The following is an 11,835-nucleotide window of genomic DNA, read 5'->3' as shown; positions in this document are numbered from 1 at the left end:
CAAGTAAATTCATCACCATTGTTATGCTAAATTGCACATGTGTGGTGTGACAATGGGACTGCTTGATAGGCGTAGCAACAGTAACTAAATGGGACAGGGCTCGGAGAGTCTTTTTTAACACACGTGACCGTGTAGGCAGCATGTCAGTGATCAACTGGATTTGTGTCAAATGCATGAGAACAAACCAGGCCATAACAAGAAATGAGTCTGAAAGAATAAGGAACCAGATAATGATCTGGCTGAGCCAGATCCAGGTGTTTGTCTGGCATGTGACAGCTCAGTCTGGCCTGCTTGATGTTCCCCTCGCTCTCCCACAAGAGGCGAGGCAGACGGGTGAGGAGGCAGAGTGTAAATAAATCAAACGGACTCGAATATAGATGTAGATTATTTAGATACATGGGTGTACCAGGGAGTCTTGTTTGCTGAACTTAAGCTATGAAAACACCATTTAGAAGTGTCATCTCGCTTCTCTCGCAGGCAGACGGGACGGAAAAGATGTTGCCATCCAGGAAAACCGAAAATTGTATTTTTACTTCCACAAACATTTGTCAGAGGCAGAGCTGTCGGGTGTCAGGAATTGGTTCAGTTAAACCTCACCGGGCAGAGAACCCGTTTTGAAGTGTTCCAGTTAGGATGTCAAAGAAACAATGGACCTAGGAGAAAATATTACACGTTTAAAGATAAATGCATCAATCCGGAGCACTTTGAGAGCAAAGTGAAGATGCGAGATCTATGAGGAACTTTGTGGTCTTGTTAAGAAGTTGATGACAAACACTTTGGTTGTGTAGATATGAATGGTGATGACACAGCAAAAAAGTCACACCCACAAAGTATGGTCAATAATTTCAATGACTGGTCGGGTGGGTTGCCAACATCGCCGATTGCCGCCCTGAGGACGGCCCACCCCGGTTGACGGTCGCGCTGGGATCAGGGGGGCTCTGTTCCTCTCCATAGGAAGAGAGGGCAAAGTTCACGGCCCCCGGGAAGCGGAGAGGTCCGGGGCGAGGGGCGCTGTAAAGCTCACGACCGGAGCTGCTAGACACCTCCACCCTTGGCCTTCCCAAACCAACCTAGCCCGACCAAGCATTTTCCCTATCATTTTTTTATAAAATAATGATTCCTTTATTTGTATTTTTTTAATTGGCTGTGACACTTTACAATCTTGTCCACTTCCCCGTAACCGCATGAAAAAAAACCCTGTTTTGACCTTGCTAACAATGGCCTAAATTGCCATTTCATTTCCCCTCTTTCATCGAATTGCTGAACAAATCTGAGAGGTGAGATGCGATGTCTGGAACCAGGCTAACAGCTGCTTGAGCGGTCTTTAGCCTACTAAGCTGGCGGCACCCCGGCTAAAAAGTTGTGGCTGAATACAAATAATGTAAATGTGCTGTTACGAGCAAATAATGGGAAGTTCATTTGAAACTACCATAACAAATATTTACTGTCCCAAACTGTAAAATCTGTATAAGTGGCTTAATTGAGCAATTAACTTGTGCATCAAAAAGAATACCTTAAATTGAAATGATACGTCTGTTTCAATATTTGTTGATAGTGGTGGACCTGCTAATGGAGTAGTCTGACCATCCCCCTAGTCCTGACGCGAGTATTGACGAGACCCAATAACTGATATGCCAGTACAACAACAGCATGAGCTGGAGGCAGCAGGATACGTGAGCAGCCGATTAGGTGTGTTATAATAAAGAACACACGGGTCAGTTATTGCATCCCTCGTGCATTAGAGAGAGGTGAGGCTTATTGGCTGGATGATTCAACCCAATATGGATTTGGCTGATTGGATAATAGAATAAACCAGGAAGGAAGAAAAAGATGAGCTTAAGGCGAAAGCAATTAGCAGTAAAAATAATTAAATAAATAAAAAAAAGTAGAAGAAGGTGAGGAGGTAAATTGAACTTTAACTAGGCTCCATTAGAGAACTTATCATGGCGATGATGCGTTTCTGTTCCTGTAAAGAGACAGACTCAGGCTCCATACGGAGCGGAGTGTCGGGAACTTAGCTAATGGAGCACACGTTCTCTTCTTGATGGCGTTTTGGTGAAAGCTATTTCAAGCCGCAAAAATGTGAATCACCGGTCTCGACATGGCTGATTGAGTTTGCAACACAGGTGGTAGATTCAACGAGGAGGCTGCAAAACATGATCTTCTTTTCAACACTGTCGGCAGACGGAGGATAGAACTTACAGAAGAAATGTGGAAATTTGCAGCCACATTTCTTCTTCAGAGCTACCAATACGCATTAATGTATGCACTGGTTGGTTCTTTAAAACAACTGCTGCAGTGTGTTCGTAGTCCCCCCCCCCCCCCCCCTTCATGGTCACATTCACACCTCGACACTTGTCACTCGTCTTGATGAGCCGTCTGCATCCGAATGGCCTCCCGCCTCAGGCTGGCATATCCAGAATCCATAAAGTCAAAAACAGAGAGGAAGAAACAGCTGGCGATGTGCAATAAAAGCAACAATGCCGGTGTTTTGTCGTATTTTGGGGCGGATGCTATCCTCCGCTCATTTGGCCTCAATCTTCTTTCCCTTTACTGTCGTTGCCATGACGTCCTCGTACGACCCAGCTCGGCACTAGAAAAACACCCACCTCGAATGCTTTACAGCCCGGAACTTAGTACATACCTGAGGCATATGTATGTGCATAAAAATCCATATGCAACTCTTGTCTGGTGCAAAAGTTTCAAACTGAGTTATCCGTAATAACTGAGGTCGTTTGGCTCTGCCTGTTAGAATTTGACTCCACCAGTGAACCTTTCTTTCCTGCCAGAGCCAGCAAAACGTCTGCTGCACGCACTTGTGAGCAGATAATAATTCAAGACCTTACAGGCTTAAATATTGTGATTTTACTCATTAAATTACAACTTTATTATCGTAATGTAGCCGGCAATGAAATGTCCCTCCTGGGCTACTGTAGAGCTGGGTAGGCCTTAGCCCTTTCTACTTCCTGGTTCCTAATTTGTTTGTTCCACCATAAATAGCCATACCATGAGCTGCAACTTTCCCTCTCTCTGACCCCCAGGCTCTCGGTAGGTGTGAACTTTAGCTTTTAAAGTGAGGCATATTTGCCGTGGGTTTCACCCTTTGTCTTATTTTACTCTAGGTCCAGCTCCAAAGAGATTTCCACTTCCCCGTCAAGCTTTCCAGATGGGTGTTGTGCAGGAGCAGGCAGGAGACGTTGACTGCCACTGCTGTTTTGTTTAAATTATCAATTTAGTTGTATTCATGGTTTTGTTTTGCATGGTTTTGTTTTACATGGTTTTGCCTTTTATTATAACCTGTGTCACAGGTACTATATTAGATATATACCTTTTTATTGTTTTTAACATATTAAATTGTTGTAATAAATGTCTTAATCTTGGGGTAATCCTTGGTCTCCGTAAATCATTCACTGCCACATGTACCCTAAAAAAAGATAATCTGTGGACTTTTTTAGTGGTTTGAGCCGGTATTAAAGGTGCAGTGCACGGTAAATTCGAAACCCAATCCGGGCCCCGCCGTGGCCCGTGGTCACAGTAATATTACAACTTTTCTCTTCTCAAAATATTACGACTTTATTCTCGACTTCTCAGAGAACACAGGTCCGTGGAAAATGTTTAGAATGTGAAGAAAGTTTTGAGCATGAGCAGAAATACTGAAACACATGAGCTATTCATGTCCACTGGTTTGTTAATGAATTTAAATTAATTAATGGATCATTTGACGTGAACAGACGTCACTGCTGCTTCACCCAAACAAAAGACGCAAATAGTACGGCAGAGTAAATCTTACCTACATGTGACTCAGCAGGGACAACATTAAATTCACGGAGTAAATATTTGAAAGCCGTTCAAAATGCCTGAGAGCCTTAATGCATTATGGCCCATTATATTTGTATGTCTGGAATCATCACCTGGTGCCTGAATGTGTTTTTCTTTACATAAATAAATTGACGCAGAAATCATCACCACTAGAAAGTCTTTTTTGTTGCAAAATCCACAAAACAAGATACCATTAATACTGAACTTAAACTCTTTTAATAAAGTTGTCGCAACTTTGGTCTCTTCTGAAACATAACGTTCCCTCTCCTTTTGGAACGAGCTTTATCCGATTGGTTGTCGACGCCCAGAATGTCCCGAAACGCAGCAAAATGAAAAGAGAAATGAGATGGCAGAATATCTACAGAAACGGACGACGCCGCAAACTTCAAGTGTGTCATAAGTAATGATTGAGAGGAATTATTTTTGTATGATTCTATATAGTGTTGTAGGGAAACCTTACTCTTTGTGAATTGTGTGTTTTCCTTTACATAAATAAAGACATTTCCACCATCAAGTGATGCAGAAAAATTCACCAGAATGTATGAAGTGTTTTCACACTCAAAATTGTCGCCACCAATGTTAGAAACCAAACCTACACCTTTACATTCTCATCATTTTTGATACAAGACCAACATTTTGTACATACAGCCCCAGGACGATCCCCGACAGTAACAGAGCCTGACAATCAAAATATTCAGCTATTTTATTAATCCCCAACAGTTTCTCTCACACAGACCCAGAACATATGCTCAAATCTAATACAATTAGAATAGAACCAGCTCTCCAAATAAGCTACGTTCGAAACTTGCCTTTCATATCACATTAACGGCGGTGCAGCCGGGCAAAACGGCGGTGTAACCGCTGATTTAGAATGGTGCCTTTCCACATGAGCGAGGCGGGAAGCGCACGCTGGCAGTTTTCTAATCGCTCTGTGCACCGTCGCGTGGGATTACGGGGAACTATTTGCTCCGGATGAATATTAAGGTAAATCAATTTTCCATTTTTCTTTTTAGGACTTCACTTCCATCCGGTGTCGAGCTAATGACGGCACGAGCCCCTGGGACAGGAGTCGTCCATCAAAGGCGTCTTAAAAAGCAGACGCCGATGCCCCCCTCTCTGCTCATTAGTTCAAACTAAATTACTTCTGAGGAGAGACGCTCGCAGCTATCATGCTCTGACATAATTATGATCTCTTTCATAATGTGCTCAAAAGCAAAAACACAACATTCTATGGTGCCGGTCTGAATGGGCAAGATGAGTGATGGACAGGAGGGATCGAGAGTGGGGGATAGATACTTATTGGAGATTTGCATACTGAAAACAAAAGGTTCATTCAAATGTGTGAGGTAAAGTGCATCACGTCTCGTAACAAATTAAAAGACTTTAGGCCCAACTGAACACCCATGGGACATTTGGTTTCATGTATTAGATAGACAGTGTGCAAAGTTCCATACACTTGGATAGTCTCTAAAGCGGTTGCTGAGGCGCATGGTGACCCAGCACCTTACTAAGACACTTACTGTTGGTTTTCATTTTCATTTGTCACACACATCTCTACATTTTGGCATTCAATTCTTCTTCACTGGTGAAAAAAACTTTTAGAATTACAACTTTTGAAAACCCAAAGTAAACCATTTGCTGTATCTCAATATAGCAAGTTAACCTTGTTGCTCTGTCATTAGTTTTGCCGTCTGTCGGCTCAGCCGTCACCATGTTGAGAGCCGTTGAGAGGCAATCACAATGTAGTATTTAGCACCTTTTTAAAGAGATACTCCTGACACTAGCATTACATGTACTGTATGCCTAAAAGAAAAAATCGAAAAAAAAAACAGAATGATGCAAAGCGCGCAGCGTAGACCACGGTATCTTGACTGTCAATTCATGCTGCTAGGGCTGTAACTAACCATTGTTTTTATTATTTAATAATCGACAGGTTTTTTGTCACAGTCTGGTTCTGGGTCCAGATGAAGTTGTTTTTCCTCCTGTGTTCCTGTACTGCCTTTCCCTCCTTTGCCCATCGTCACACCTCCTCTGAATCCTCGTTGGTTCTTCCCAGCCAATCAGCTCCTTGCCCCGTTCTCCCGCCTAATAACCTCATTCGCTTCACCTGAGCTTTTCCGCCCGTCTCTCCACCTGCCCCTCATCATTGGTTAATCCTTTCATAAATAAAACATAATATCAGAAATACCCATCACAATTTCTTAAGAATCATATGAGACAAAGACAATCAGCAAACCCTCATAAATGTGAAGCTGGAATTAGAGAATGTTGACCGATTGATCGACCTATTGCTTCATTCATTCAAACTCCAAAATCCCTGGATTGTACGTTTCCCACAATGCAAGGCAAGGTTATTTGAGTACATTTCATACACAAAGGGAAAACACATCAAATGGGAAACAAGGTGGGGAGGGCTCACATGTGGTGAAAGACAGTCATAGCTGTATTTTGGTCCTAAGACATTGTGAGATTTATGGACAGGCCGCAGTAATCCAAGCTCTAGTCTATAAAACAGTAAGTGTGACCTTGGACGATATCCGCAGTATTCTGAATAAACTAAAGTTGCCCTGAGGGTTTTTTATGAGGAGACTTGAGAAAAGACTGTTACAGTAATCTGCCTGGACATGCATATGCCTCATATACAGTATATATATTCATCTTGGTTTCATCTGACGATTATTTTTCCAAAACTGTGCCTACGGTGTTAGAATCTGAATCGTAATGCTGCGTTCACACCAAACGCGTATTCGCGTCATTCGCGCCGCCGGTCAAAATGCCGGGGACCATTTGTGTTCATGTGTGAATCGCACGAATCGCGCTGGACGCGCCGGAGAGGGTGCGCGGCTTATCGCCCTGAAAGCCGTTCAACTGTCCGCCATTAACCATGAAAAAAATAACCTCTATTTCTGCTTAGTACGTGATGTGGAAGTCACAGATATCCCGGGAAACGAAACGCCGTCATGTCTGGGTTCATAATATTGTCCAGAGGAGCTCCATGGATTTTATTGAGCTGTATTCACTGTGTCTAGCAAGCCACACGTCGCTGTTTACTACAGCTGTATGAACACAAAATAAACTGATTTGGCTGTGATTTAACGGCAATAAACCGACAAAAAGGGACTCCGAAATAACTACGTAATGATGCCGATTTGATCGTAGAGCTCTGGGTGAACACAGACGGCTACAGTATTTATTTCCTGATTCAACAACGGCAGGACGTCACTGATGACAGGGGGAGCAACTCAACGCTGATAGGCTATCGCGCCGGGGCGTAACGCGAATATTTCGCAGAAGTTGAAAAATTTCAACTTGCGCGTTTGGGGCGATTTGGCGTTTGACGCAGATTTGTGTCAATCGCGCCATCGCAAATTCGCATCAATCGCGCCATTGCAAATTTGCGCCGCGCCAGTCTCATCGCGTCTGTGCATAGACTTTGTATGTAATCTACTCGCGCGAATAATTCGCGACGCGTTTGGTGTGAACGCAGCATTAGTGGCTTTGGATAAAAGCGTCTGCTAAATGACTGTAATGTAATGGTGAGGAAACGGTCTTCTTGGGACGCCCACTTCGCGGCCTGTCTCTGACATCCCCCGTTATATGCAAGTTGGTTTTGCGGAACACCAGCTTGAAGTTGCCCTATCGCATAAGCTGTTTGGCATTGGCAGAGAAGATTTGGCAAATTTTTCCTGGGCGCAACCCACATTACTCAGCTCTGCTGCTCATCCCACAAATGCATGTTCCTTACAAATGTGGCACCATGTAAAAGGGAAATAAACAGGCTTTCCAACGGTATAAGATTTATTGCCAAGAAGCATTGTTACAACAAAGAAATAATCGACCAAACACAAATTTCCTTATTTTTTGTGCTAAATTTAGTTCATTTGGTCAATCCTAATGTTTCTGCTATCTTAATGATAGGTTTGTTAAGTTTTTTTTAACCTAATAATGGCCTCCTTCACTTGCATTGACATCTTTTTGGTCCGCATGCTGAGAGTTCCATGGACCAGCTACCAACTGCAAATATAACATTTTGAATCCTTTTATCTGCATATTTTCTCTTGAAATAGTGACAGAACCGACCACATCTGGCCATGAAACTGTTTGTCAGACAATTGCCCAATTACTTTTGAGTCTCTGGGGGACTGTATAAAAATGGCCATAATTCCATAACGGTTCATGTCATATTTTTGTTTATTTGCATTGAATTAAAGCTGAGAGTCTACACTTCAACCACATATTGACTGCTTCCTTTCAAATCCATTGGAGTCGTGTAAAGAGGCAAAATTAGAAAATTGTGTCACAGTCCAAATACTTATGGCCCTGACTGTATATATAATGTTTCTAAGATGGTCAGAGGCAGACATTGTTATTGATTTAAGGCAGCTCACTTGCATCTTAGACCTTCTGAATGCAAAGGCCTTTCAAACCACACACCCCCAGGTTGTAATGCACAATGTTTGCTTTTTTTAAATTCTTAGTTTTTTAAAATTACATTTTTTAAGCATTTAAAGGTAACATTTCCGCATTAAAATGTCTAAAAATTACCAGTTTCGTTATATACAGTTGTGTGAAAAAGTGTTTGCCCCCTTCCTGATTTCTTATTTTTTTGCATGTTTGTCACACTTAAATGTTTCAGATCATCAAACAAATTTAAATATTAGACAAAGATAACACAAGTAAACACAAAATGCAGTTTTTAAATGAAGGTTTTTATTATTAAGGGGGAAAAAAAATCCAAACCTACATGGCCCTGTGTGAAAAAGTGATTGCCCCCCCCCCCCCCCTGTTAAAATATAAATTAACTGTGGTTTATCACATCTTTGGAAAGCTGAGTTCAATTTCTCTAGCCACACCCAGGCCTGATTACGGCTGATTTAAGTGATCAAGAAATCACTTAAATAGGACCTGCCTGACAAAGTGAGGTAGACCAAAAGATCCTCAAAAGCTAGACATCATGCTGCGATCCAAAGAAATTCAGGAACAAATGAGAAACAAAGTAATTGAGATCTATCAGTCTGGAAAAGGTTACAAAGCCCTTTCTAAAGCTTTGGGACTCCAGCGAACCACAGTGAGAGCCATTATCCACAAATGGCGAAAACATGGAACAGTGGTGAACCTTCCCAGGAGTGGCCGGCCGACCAAAATTACCCCAAGAGCGCAGCGACGACTCATCCAAGAGGTCACAAAAGACCCCAGAACAACATCTAAAGAACTGCAGGCCTCACTTGCCTCAATTAAGGTCAGTGTTCATGACTCCACCATAAGAAAGAGACTGGGCAAAAACGGCCTGCATGGCAGAGTTCCAAGACGAAAACCACTGCTGAGCAAAAGGAACATAAAGGCTCGTCTCAGTTTTGCCAGAAAACATCTTGATGATCCCCAAGACTTTTGGGAAAATACTCTGTGGACTGACGATACAAAAGTTGAACTTTTTGGAAGGTGTATGTCCCATTACATCTGGCGTAAAAGTAACACGGCATTTCAGAAAAGGAACATCATACCAACAGTAAAATATGGTGGTGGTAGTGTAATGGTCTGGGGCTGTTTTGCTGCTTCAGGACCTGGAAGACTTGCTGTGGTAAATGGAACCATGAATTCTGCTGTCTACCAAAAAATCCTGAAGGAAAATGTCCGGCCATCTGTTCGTGACCTCAAGCTGAAGCGCACTTGGGTTCTGCAGCAGGACAATGATCCAAAACACACCAGCAAGTCCACCTCTGAATGGCTTAAGAAAAACAAAATGAAGACTTTGGAGTGGCCTAGTCAAAGTCCCGACCTGAATCCGATTGAGATGCTGTGGCATGACCTTAAAAAGGCGGTTCATGCTCGAAAACCCTCCAATGTGGCTGAATTACAACAATTCTGCAAAGATGAGTGGGCCAAAATTCCTCTACAGCGCTGTAAAAGACTCATTGCCAGTTATCGCAAACGCTTGATTGCAGTTGTTGCTGCTAAGGGTGGCCCAACCAGTTATTAGGTTTAGGGGGCAATCACTTTTTCACACAGGGCCATGTAGGTTTGGATTTTTTTTTCCCCCTTAATAATAAAAACCTTCATTTAAAAACTGCATTTTGTGTTTACTTGTGTTATCTTTGTCTAATATTTAAATTTGTTTGATGATCTGAAACATTTAAGTGTGACAAACATGCAAAAAAATAAGAAATCAGGAAAGGGGCAAACACTTTTTCACACAACTGTATATATATATATATATATATTTTGTTGAGTTCGGTACTAGCAATGTCCCAAATGTTTCCAACAGTGTTCTAACTCAGACATTCCGTAATTTTAATCAACGTTACAGTGTTTAAATTTGTCACCTGTCAATGTTGTCTAATCCCCCTAACGCATGTGTCAGCATTTTGCTTGTCCCATCTGATCTCATGTTATAAACAGCAGGACATTTTAAGGACATTCCACGTGCCTTGATAACGCATTTTTAGGCTTTTCGTGTGCCAATTTTATGCCAAGTTGTAACCGTGAAACGGCCCCGAACTTTAGTTAGGTTTAGGAAAAACATCATTGTTGAGCTTAAATTAGGACCTAAACTAAATAAAACATAAACAAAGTAACATTAGTACAGAAAACGCGTCAAAGAAATCACTAATATAACTTCAAAATAATTCAAACACCGGTCTCCTGGTTGAAAGTTTGTGTTTGTTTAACCCAGTAGTCTTTCTCTCTTATGTAAACCTTTTTTTAAATTCACGGCTATGCATTTATACTGTCAGTACAGACTGCACAACATAAAACAACACTCAAAATGCAACAATGGTGCTGTTATTCACGCTAAATGACTTACAAAATGACATGTCACACACACCATTTGGTGAGGCCGGTCACAAATTGATTTGTCATGCAGTTTGAAGCCACTTTTATAAGACGTGTGGCTTAAACCAAGCAATGTAATTGGTTAACAGCTGTGATATATAATCCCCATACCATGGCTATGACGTCTAATCCCATGGCGCTTTCAGTATCACCCTAACCCTAACCCTCTGAGGAAAAAACCCCGTAACCGGTTACAGACACAAAGTATCAAAGCTAGCTGCTACAACCTGCTGCTAAATAGAAACATTTAAGAGAGATTTTGTCTGTAGGAGGCTGCAAGTGTGAATCCTCTCTCCAGAGCTATTGGCAACCAAAGCTCAGGGAGCGGAGAAAGTTATGCGCTCTGTCTGCCGAACAGTGACCTTTGATATCAAACTGCTTTTATTTTCAATCAGCGGGTCCGTTTGTTTTGTAGAGGAGGAGACCTCTGCTGTAAGAACCTCCTGAATAATGAACACTAAAGGAAATCTAACCGGAAGAAGCTGACTGTAACTGCTGTTTTTGATTTGAGAGTGGCAATTTGATTCATGTTTTGCCTATAAAAATCAAAACAGTTGCTGATTTTCTGTCCACTGATCGCTCAGTCGACGACTCGCTTCGGCCTGAGTCCCAAGCCCAATCGTAATAAACCTTGATGACATCATCGTGGGGTTCACTTTATCAGATGACTTCATGCTGATTTCACAGGCTGTGCAATACCTGAATAAACGAACCTTCATGAGTAAAATCCGGTGGAGTTCCCCATTAAAAAACAAAAAAAGGCTGTTTTTCTTAGTTTCGGAACAGCTGACATTTTGGAGATACAATCTCCTAACTGTGCACAGCATGTGCATGTTGCATAAGGATGAGCGCCTCTATCACATTTAACATCAGGTCCAAGATAAAGAGCTACCATTTGGCCGGGCCATCCAATCATTTAATTACGGTTTAATTAATTTGGGATGCATGTGTGATGGAGCATGAGAGCAGAGGGTGCACTGAGTGATGGGATACACTATTGCATTTAAACAAGAGTTTGAATATGTTGAAAATGCATCAGAGTGGCATCGAGCTTTGGGTCAGAATGAAGTCATATTAACGAACGGCTCCGCGCTGCCATGTTTGATTTAAGTTCTGGAACAAGTGAGCCATTAAATAGAGCTCCGTTGAACGATGAAAGGAGCTCTCGTTTAACCACAATGCGTT

Source organism: Anarhichas minor, unplaced genomic scaffold (assembly GCF_050575085.1).
Source record: "Anarhichas minor isolate MPS153535 unplaced genomic scaffold, ASM5057508v1 ptg000040l, whole genome shotgun sequence".
Classification (NCBI taxonomy): domain Eukaryota; kingdom Metazoa; phylum Chordata; class Actinopteri; order Perciformes; family Anarhichadidae; genus Anarhichas; species Anarhichas minor.
This window is presented reverse-complemented; position numbering follows the sequence as displayed.